Raw genomic sequence first — 10,000 nt, forward strand, 5'->3', positions numbered from 1 at the left:
GTAGGCGGCCGCACGTCAGGTCCGGAAGTGACGACACGTACATTGGCTTCAATTAAAAAATGAGACGACTTCTCTCTCGGTCTGTGTCTTAAATAAACATTTTCCGAATGAGTTTATGGTCTGAATAAACAATTTCAAGTCTTTTTAACATGCTCTCCTGGGCTCTGTTTTCTAAATTATGGTCCCATTTCGAGTAAAAGAGCCGATAAAAATTATAACTTTGGGGGCGGGATTTTCCTTGATTGACACCAGCCACAGGAAACCAGATGATCCCAACCACAACACAACCAGTTGCCAAGGCAGGCTAGCTAGCTAGCTAGCAACGTAGCCATAGATTAAAAGTAAACTACCAGAAACAGCGTTACCTTTATGATCTTTTAATTATGTTAGTAGACACACGTAACAGTATAGATCCCCGTTATGAGGTCTGTTGATCAAAATAACACCTAACGCTATATCGAAATCGGGTTTTAGTGGACGGGCAGCGACCATACAAGCTGGGGCTTCAGAGCTGATCACCTGGACACATTTTACGGCGAAATTATCTGATAAACTGGTCTGTGCAGCTCTGTGGTGATCAGCTAATGTCTTCATAGCATTGTGATTATGATTTAATGCATTATGGAAGATAAATGCTGGTTTAACATAATGAAAATAATTCCCTACCAAACATGTAAGTGACGCTTCTGGGCAGTAGACCATTTGGGCATAACATTATGTAATGTGACATGATCGCCACATTTCAATAAATATAACGTTTTTGCACATTTGAATGCTGCTGGTCATTTGTTTAATGCTGTATATATTGGACATTTAAAGCTGATACACAATTGTGTTGAGGTAATTCCGCAAAGCTCAGTTAAAAATATAACGTGTAACACCCAAAAGCACGCACAAATCGCTTGAGGGACAGTTTCTTCCCGCAGGCCACGAGACTCCTTAACATACACAAATAGTGTAGTAGCTGTACTGTACCGCATTGTAGATGCTACCATTATGTATGTCTAATGTTTAATTGTATGTTTAATTAGGTATATGCTATTTGCACCTGTACGTCAAATACGTCAAATTTAAAATGTGTAAAGTATGCACATGACATGTGCACCTATATGTGCAGTGAATATGCCACTGTCTCTGACCTGTCTTATCACTCTACTGCCTTATTGCTTGTTGTGTCTCTTGTTGTTTTTGCACTCATATGCCCTGTTATATTTGTACTATGTTGTAAACGGAGTTCACAGCACAAGAATTTCACACATGATACTTGTACTACGAGGTGACAATAATAATCTTGAATCTTGAATGAAACAATCAAATGTAACTTTTTCACAGCAATACATACAGTCCAGCCCACCATGGTATGGTGAGCTAATTGTTTGAATTATATAAAAATATATTTGCATGGTGTAGCATAATGCAGTCTGTTAAGATACTGTAGCTAGATACTCTGACACGGAAAGGCAGAGCAGCATATGCCAATGGAAGGCTGGGTAGCATTAGCTAACGTCATCCAGGCTATACAGTAACGTTAGGCTATTATAAAGTTATGAAACGCTGATTCAGACGTTACAATAATATCACAATATAAGCCAGTTAACCTAGCTAGAGAGAGTAATTTCAGACCACCAGATATCACCATATTCCATTTCAATAAATATAAAGCATTCATTGATTAAAGCAGACTGCTGGTCGGTTAAGTTTCTCCGTCGTCATTTCCTCTGGTCCAATCTTCGGTTCATAGTTTGTGTTCACTTGACATCAACAATCTTTATACATGATAATATACAACAAGGCTATCTTTGTTGACAATGTTTATTGTCAAAAGCATTAAAACAAGCAAATATAACAATATTCTCCAGTCACTGGCAGATACTAGCTACAACTTGTTCAAAGCAAATCTCTCATGTCAGCATTTGGCTTGTGTGTTATTGCAATATCCTATGTTGAAACAACTGATCAGCAGTAACATGTAGTTTAGCGTTAATCTCAGGAGAACAGAATATTATAGCTTTGATCTTCACAAATCATGATCCTCTGTTGTGTGTCCCATCACTGGTACTGGACGGTGGCTACCCCTGGAAGAAACGAATACACTGTTAATCACTGTATAACGTTAACGTTTGCTTACCCAACACTACGTGCGATTGGTAAATACTGTAAATGCAGAGGTGGATAAACTATCCAGAGGAGTTTAACCCCTCATTGATTGATAGTTGATCTAAAGTTAGCTAGATATATAACGCTATAGCTGGTAGATGAGTATGCTCTGAGTCTGCCTCGTCTCAAAGAGGTAACCTAGGTAAACAGAACTGTGTTTGTTTTCTGTCTACGTCCGAATCTGTGCAGCATGCAATACTGTTTAACGTAAGGTAAAGGTAAGGTAAAGGTAAAGTCCCACTGATTGTCACACAATGTGTGAAATTTGTTCTCCGCATTTGACCCATCCCCTGGGGGAGCGGTGAGCAGCAGCGTGCGCCGCGCTCGGGAATCACATGGTGATTTAACCCCCCAATTCCAACCCTTTGATGCTGAGTGCCAAGCAGGGAGGCAATGGGTCCCATTTTTATAGTCTTTGGTATGACTCGGCCGGGGATCGAACTCACGACCTCCCAGTCTCAGGGCGGACACTCAGACCACAAGGCCACTGAGCTGGTCTGTTGTATAACGTTAACTTCGGCTACTCTAGTCTAACCTTAGTCCTCCTGTAATAACAAATGGACATGTAGCTAGCGTTAATGTCATGCTATGCAATTAGCGTTACGTTAGAAAATAAGATTACCTCGATTTTGTGGAAGATAGGAAGATGCAAGCGGCAGGCTGGTGACGCGTGGTCTGGAGGAAATAAAACTCTGTTTTTTCTTCGGGCTACTGTATTCACTGTGAGAGCAATGGAGCAAGGCTAGCAATAGCAACTAATGTTAGCAACATTTGTTAGCCAAACTAACGGCTAGCGGGGAAAACAACTTGAACAAGATGGCTGTCGTGGGTAGCAGCGGGTAGGAGGCATGTAGGAGGAAATTTTCCAGAGAGCAATTCAGACCCTCCCCCGAGTCCCGTCCACGCTCACGCCCCTTCCTGTTTTCCCGGCTCCAGGTTTGAACAGATTTCCCACAATGCACCAGGAAAATCCATTCATCCAATCAAACAATATCAGGAAGTGAGCTTCATTTTGCCGTGTCAAAAACATATAGCTCAGGTAGTCGAGATATTATATACAGTCAATGGTCTAGACCCTACCTGGGCATTATGTGGCCCGGGGGCCAGAACCGGCCCTTATGATGGTTCTGCGTGGCCCGGGAGGTCTGAAGCCCATGGCACACCAATCAAACATTCTCCAACAAACACGGACAAATACAGAAAAACACATGTTTGTTTGGTGTGCCATAGCTGTCTGTCCTTGTTTGAAGATGTTTGGTCAGATTCAACATGTTCAACCCTTGTTTGTCAGTTTGCTCATGGTACAACCTGTCTGCGTTTGCCCATGGCACACCAAACAAACTGTCTGTGTTTGCCCGTGTCACACCTGTCTGTGTTTGCCCATTGCACACCAAACAAACTGTCTGTGTTTGCCCGTGGCACACCTGTCTGTGTTTGCCCATGGCACACCAAACAAACTGTCTGTGTTTGCCCATGGCACACCTGTCTGTGTTGGCCCATGGCACACCAAACAAACTGTGTTTGCCCATGGCACACCTGTCTGTGTTTGCCCATGGCACAACTGTCTGTGTTTGCCCATGGCACACCTGTCTGTGTTTTCCCATGGCACACCAAACAAACGGTCTGTGTTTGCCCGTGGCACACCTGTCTGTGTTTGCCCATGGCACACCTGTCTGTGTTTGCCCATGGCACACCAATCAAACTGTGTGTCTGTGTTTGACCATGGCACACCTGTCTGTGTTTGACCATGGCACACCAATCAAACTGTCTGTGTTTAGCCCATGGCACACCCATCAAACTGTCTGTGTTTGCCCATGGCACACCCATCAAACTGTGTTTGCCCATGGCACACCCATCAAACTGTGTTTGCCCATGGCACACCCATCAAACTGTCTGTTTGCCCATGGCACACCCATCAAACAGTCTGTGTTTGCCCATGGCACACCCATCAAACTGTCTGTGTTTGCCCATGCCACACCAAACAAACTGTCTGTGTTTGCCCGTGGCACACCTGTCTGTGTTTGCCCGTGGCACACCTGTCTGTGTTTGCCCATGTCACACCAAACAAACTGTCTGTGTTTGCCCATGGCACACCAAACAAACTGTCTGTGTTTGCCCGTGGCACACCTGTCTGTGTTTGCCCATGGCACAACTGTCTGTGTTTGCCCATGGCACACCTGTCTGTGTTTGCTCATGGCACACCAAACAAACTGTCTGTGTTTGCCCATGGCACACCTGTCTGTGTTTGCTCATGGCACACCAAACAAACTGTCTGTGTTTGCCCGTGGCACACCTGTCTGTGTTTGCTCATGGCACACCAAACAAACTGTCTGTGTTTGCCCATGGCACACCTGTCTGTGTTTGCTCATGGCACACCAAACAAACTGTCTGTGTTTGCCCGTGGCACACCTGTCTGTGTTTGCCCATGGCACACCTGTCTGTGTTTGCCCATGGCACACCTGTCTGTGTTTGCTCATGGCACACCAAACAAACTGTCTGTGTTTGCCCGTGGCACACCTGTCTGTGTTTGCCCATGGCACACCTGTCTGTGTTTGCCCATGGCACACCAATCAAACTGTGTGTATGTGTTTGACCATGGCACACCTGTCTGTGTTTGACCATGGCACACCTGTCTGTGTTTCACCATGGCACACCTGTCTGTGTTTCACCATGGCACACCCATCAAACTGTCTGTGTTTGCCCATGGCACACCCATCATACTGTCTGTTTGCCCATGGCACACCCATCAAACTGTCTGTGTTTGCCCATGGCACACCAAACAAACTGTCTGTGTTTGCCCATGGCACACCTGTCTGTGTTTGCCCGTGGCACACCTGTCTGTGTTTGCCCATGGCACACCAAACAAACTGTCTGTGTTTGCCCATGGCACACCTGTCTGTGTTTGCCCATGGCACACCAAACAAACTGTCTGTGTTTGCCCATGGCACACCTGTCTGTGTTTGCCCATGGCAGACCCATCAAACTGTCTGTTTGCCCATGGCACACCCATCAAACTGTCTGTGTTTGCCCATGGCACACCCATCAAACTGCCAACATTCTTGTTGGCAGTTGATGTGCCAGAATGCCAGAATGTTTGATTGATGTGCCATTGGCTTAAGACAAACCACCATTTTACTTATGAAGCTGAGAGAAATCAAATGAGACCTCATTCCAATGACCTCATTGGCTGTTTGGAGTGATTTACAATATAATCAATGTTAAGAATAAGTACACAGTATGTTTCTATCATTTAATTTTGTGATAAACCTAGACGTTACAGCAGACACTTTTTTTCTTTCTTTTTTTTGGCCTCCGGAAACAATCAGGGTTCATCATGTGGCCCCCAAGGAAAAAGAATTGCCCACCCATCTAGACAGTCTCTCAACTATGCTATATTGTTCATTATACTGTAGGTGAAGCTAAGCTGAAGAATGTAATAAATGAAACGCTGTTATGTCCCAGTTCCAGCACAGGGTCACAGAGTACTGTATTATTGAGGACTTACCGGTACTCAAAACAGAATTTCTGAGATTGATTTTCATATCACTAGAGATGGGCTGAGATATAGCATCACTAGACACATATTTGACCCTGCAGACTGATAAGTATGATCTACTGTCCATCCATTGTATGTATTTATGTAGTGTAATGCTGTAAGTTTAAGTTTAAGTGAGTTTCACACGGCTTAGGATCCTCTAATCATTTTGAACATGTTGTGTTGTGTTGTGTTGCGTTGCGTTGTGTTGTGTTGTGTTGCGTTGTGTTGCGTTGCGTTGCGTTGTGTTGTGTTGCGTTGTGTTGTGTTGTGTTGTGTTGTGTTGCGTTGCGTTGCGTTGTGTTGCGTTGTGTTGTGTTGCGTTGCGTTGCGTTGCGTTGTGTTGCGTTGTGTTGTGTTGTGTTGCGTTGTGTTGTGTTGTGTTGCGTTGTGTTGCGTTGCGTTGCGTTGCGTTGCGTTGCGTTGCGTTGCGTTGCGTTGTGTTGCGTTGCGTTGTGTTGTGTTGTGTTGTGTTGTGTTGCGTTGTGTTGCGTTGCGTTGTGTTGTGTTGTGTTGTGTTGTGTTGTGTTGCGTTGCGTTGTGTTGTGTTGTGTTGTGTTGTGTTGTGTTGTGTTGTGTTGGACCCGTTACATCACTTTTAGCCCTACTTTGAAAATGTGACTCACACTGTATTTGACAATTGGCACAAGTGGACCGAAGGATGTCCCTTACTGTCGAGCCATGTTCTGAGACTAACCACACTTATACCACAAGTGGGAAATCAGTCCAGAAGTCCGTTCATTTTCTGTGACCAAAATTGTATAGTAGAGCGAAACGGGCTAAAACCCGTGTTTTGAAGCACTTTGTAAGAGGGAGCTGCATGGTCACAACACACGGACTCGCTCTGTGCTGAAAGGAGTAACGAGTAGCAACCGTGACCAAGATAAATAGCTGTAAAAAAAAAAGTGTCCCTCCGCCCGCCATATTATTTAAGTTTATATGTTGAAGAACCCACTCAATATAACATTACAACAGTTTTAGGATCACTAAATACTTACTAGAAACAGGTATAGTGTGTAATGTACTATAGGGAACAGCACCCACCCCAGTGTGAGAAGCTGTGGTTGGCTGACAGACAAGACAGGCCCACTGAGAACCACCACTACTGGCTGCCTGGCACATAGCTGGGCTACACACACACACACACACACACACACACACACACACACACACACACACACACACACACACACACACACACACACACACACACACACACACACACTCTTCTGACTGTCTAACTCTGTTTCTCATTCTTAATATGTACACACACACACACACACACACACACACACACACACTCTATCTCTCTCTCTCTCCCTTGTTCTTCCCTTCCCTGCTCTCTCCTCACACCCGTACCACCACAGACAATGATGGCGGGCAGCCTGGACTTCAGCTCCTCTGTCTCGTGTGTTGGCTAGTGAGCATCCCGCGCCCTCTCACTGGACGATGTGCCGGTGATAAGCCAACAGGGACGTCTTGGTCTACCCCCGCCTTCTCCACCCCCGCCTGCCCTCACCCCCCAACCCCCTCTCCTGGAGCCCCCCGGGGGGCGCGAGGGGGCCGAAACACGGTGAGCTCTATTCCCGGAAAAGGTGCCTGTCCCGACAGGACAAGCGGGGCCTTTAATGGGCGTCCGCGGCCCGATATAAGGCCCCCACTGTTGGGGCCCGCGCCGTGCCGCGCCGCGCCGCGCGCTGCAGCACAGACATGCAAATATTTCCAGTGGTTCGGCCCAAATGGAAAACACAAACACGCAACATCGAAATTAGCTTGGAGAGAGGGGAGGAGGGCGAGAGAGGGAGGTGAAAAAAGAGAGAGAGGGAAAGCCCAGTCTCTTAAAATGAAGACATACACACACGCACACACGCACGCACACACGCACGCACACACACACACACACACACACACACACACACATTGCTGAAAAACATGGTGTGTTGATGAAGACAAACATGTTCATGTGCTCCCCAGATGTCTGCTGTGTGCCAACAGCCACAGTCACAGCACCTATGTCCAGTCTGCTACAGTAGGTGTGTATGTGCATTATATGTAGGTGTGTATGTGCATTATATGTAGGTGTGTATGTGCATTATATGTAGGTGTGTATGTGCATTATATGTAGGTGTGTATGTGCATTAAATGTAGGTGTGTATGTGCATTATATGCTGCGTATAAACAGCCCACTGGCATCACTCTGGACACTCGTCTCATGAATCGACAAACATCAACTTTACTCATTCATAGAAATGCATTTCATTTACATGCAAGTGTGACTGTCAACGTTCCTATGGGAGAATGGCTGCTCCCAGTCACACTGTCTCTCTCACACTGTCCGTCACGTATTGAATTTGGGAAATGTCAGAAAGTCAACAGATGTTGACGCACTTTTACACGTGAGTTCTTATCCGCCCGCCCAAACAATGCAATAACTTGTGCACTTGTGTTATCGATCAACAGACGTTTGAAAGTTTCTGGTATCACGTGAAACTAGATGACCTACGGCAGCCAATAGAGACACTGCGGAGCGAGTCATCATTCAGAAACCACGCCCAAAACGGGGGAAAACACAAACTCCCCCCCAATCCTGCCATTCTCCTATGCATGGTCGGGTGTTGCACACAAAGATCATATATACGGAAGATGAACACAACAAACTTACTTCCTTGACAGCAGCATCCACATTTTTCCTTCCTTGTTTTCCTCGGGAGTGCAAAAAAACTTTAACTGGCGATTTTTTTTACATTTGTTGTCTGCGCAGCCCACCACACAACAGCTTTTAGCTATGTTTAATTCAAGGAAAATTACGCTGGTGTATGGAAGTGAACGGGGAGCTTTCCCCCGTGATGGGCGTGGCCTATTTCATGCAGTGTCTCTATGGTACCAAACATGTCACACTACCTTGTCGAGAAGGGGGCTGAATAATACTCCAAAGTCAGGCAAAATCTTGGCGAGGGAAAAATCATTTTCAAAGACCTCTCACCTCAAGCTATCTAATGAAAATGGCTTCTATGGGTACCCACACGTCTCTCTCTCTCTCTCTCTCTCTCTCTCTCTCTCTCTCTCTCTCTCTCTCTCTCTCTCTCTCTCTCTCTCTCTCTCTCTCTCTCTCTCTCTCTCTCTCTCTCTCTCTCTCTCTCTCTCTCTCTCTCTCTCCCCCTCCCTCCCTCCCTCCCTCCCTCTCGCTCTCCTGCTGTTGAAAGTGTGGACATTCTGGTGCACTGTTCAATGTAATTGTTTTTGTAAATAAATCACTATCAATAAAGATTGAGCCTATATGGCCCATTGATACGATGGAAGCCTTTGCATTTTCAGTTTTGCAGCATTTATGAACTGGGTGTAGGCGGAGCTAACACAATACTCACTCTAACATTACTGTAGGTTCCTGACAACTCTTGTTTGAAGGATAACAAGCGACTTTTTCCCCTCGTCTCTGCTAGCATTGCTGATTTTTACTATGGCCGAACAAACCGTGAATGCAACCCTGTGTGGATCTCACCTGCAATTACCGCTCATCACCATAGGTGTCGCCAAAGAGAATGAAACTGAAATCTTCGAGATTATCACTTTAAGAATGTTTACAAGAAATATGTCAGAAAGCAATCTATTGTATACTATCAAATCTTTTAGGAAGTTTGTATGTATCCAGTAAAACAAACTGAACAACTAAGAGTTTATATTTCATAGTGCAATTAATAATTCATCACAAATAAGACAATTATATCTCATAAAAGGGGGCCCTGACAGAAAACATATGGGAACCACTGGGATAGAGATAGTATTAACTCATTCCCCGCCATTGGCGTTATTTAAAAAAAAACGCTTCTCCCGCCATTGACGTCATCGTCGTTTTCACCGTCATGTGATACAGTAGATGGCTCTCTTACTCACCTCGTGAAACATTACAGCACGTCTAAAGGTGTGCAGGAATGACCACGATTGTCTAACAAAACCAGGAAGCAGGAAAAAGCAACAATCTCCCATCAGAAAAGGTCCATAGCACAGCTCCATGGCACGGCTCAAACGCTGGTCCAGCCGCTTGTATCGATACGGGATTGGACTCTATTACAGCGGGGGGGGGGGGGGGGGGGTGCAGCCGGTCTCTCAAACGTGAAGGATTTTGTTTTCACCACTCAACCTGCACGCAACACGTCCACAAGTCACTTGTCCTCAGGAAATAGTCATCCAGTTCCTAAACTCTTGACGCCGTGTACATTTCAGCTGGTAGATTGCTCCTGACATACAGTAGCCTACACAGACAATCAGTCGTCCCCCAGCGCAAGACGAACGCGCGACCCGGGCTTCCCT

The 10,000-nt window shown here is 45.5% G+C and overlaps 1 protein-coding gene across 1 annotated transcript in view; it reads right to left on the reverse strand.

The window, feature by feature from the left end:
• The window catches only part of ankfn1b (ankyrin repeat and fibronectin type III domain containing 1b), a gene marked incomplete at both ends in the record, with an annotated part of 321,927 nt that overhangs the window by 18,802 nt on the left and 293,125 nt on the right, over nt 1-10,000 (reverse strand). The gene's annotated exons all lie outside the window — the stretch shown is intronic.

The sequence above is a fragment of the Poromitra crassiceps genome, assembly GCF_964638095.1.
Source record: "Poromitra crassiceps genome assembly, chromosome: 4".
Taxonomy (NCBI): Eukaryota; Metazoa; Chordata; class Actinopteri; order Beryciformes; family Melamphaidae; genus Poromitra; species Poromitra crassiceps.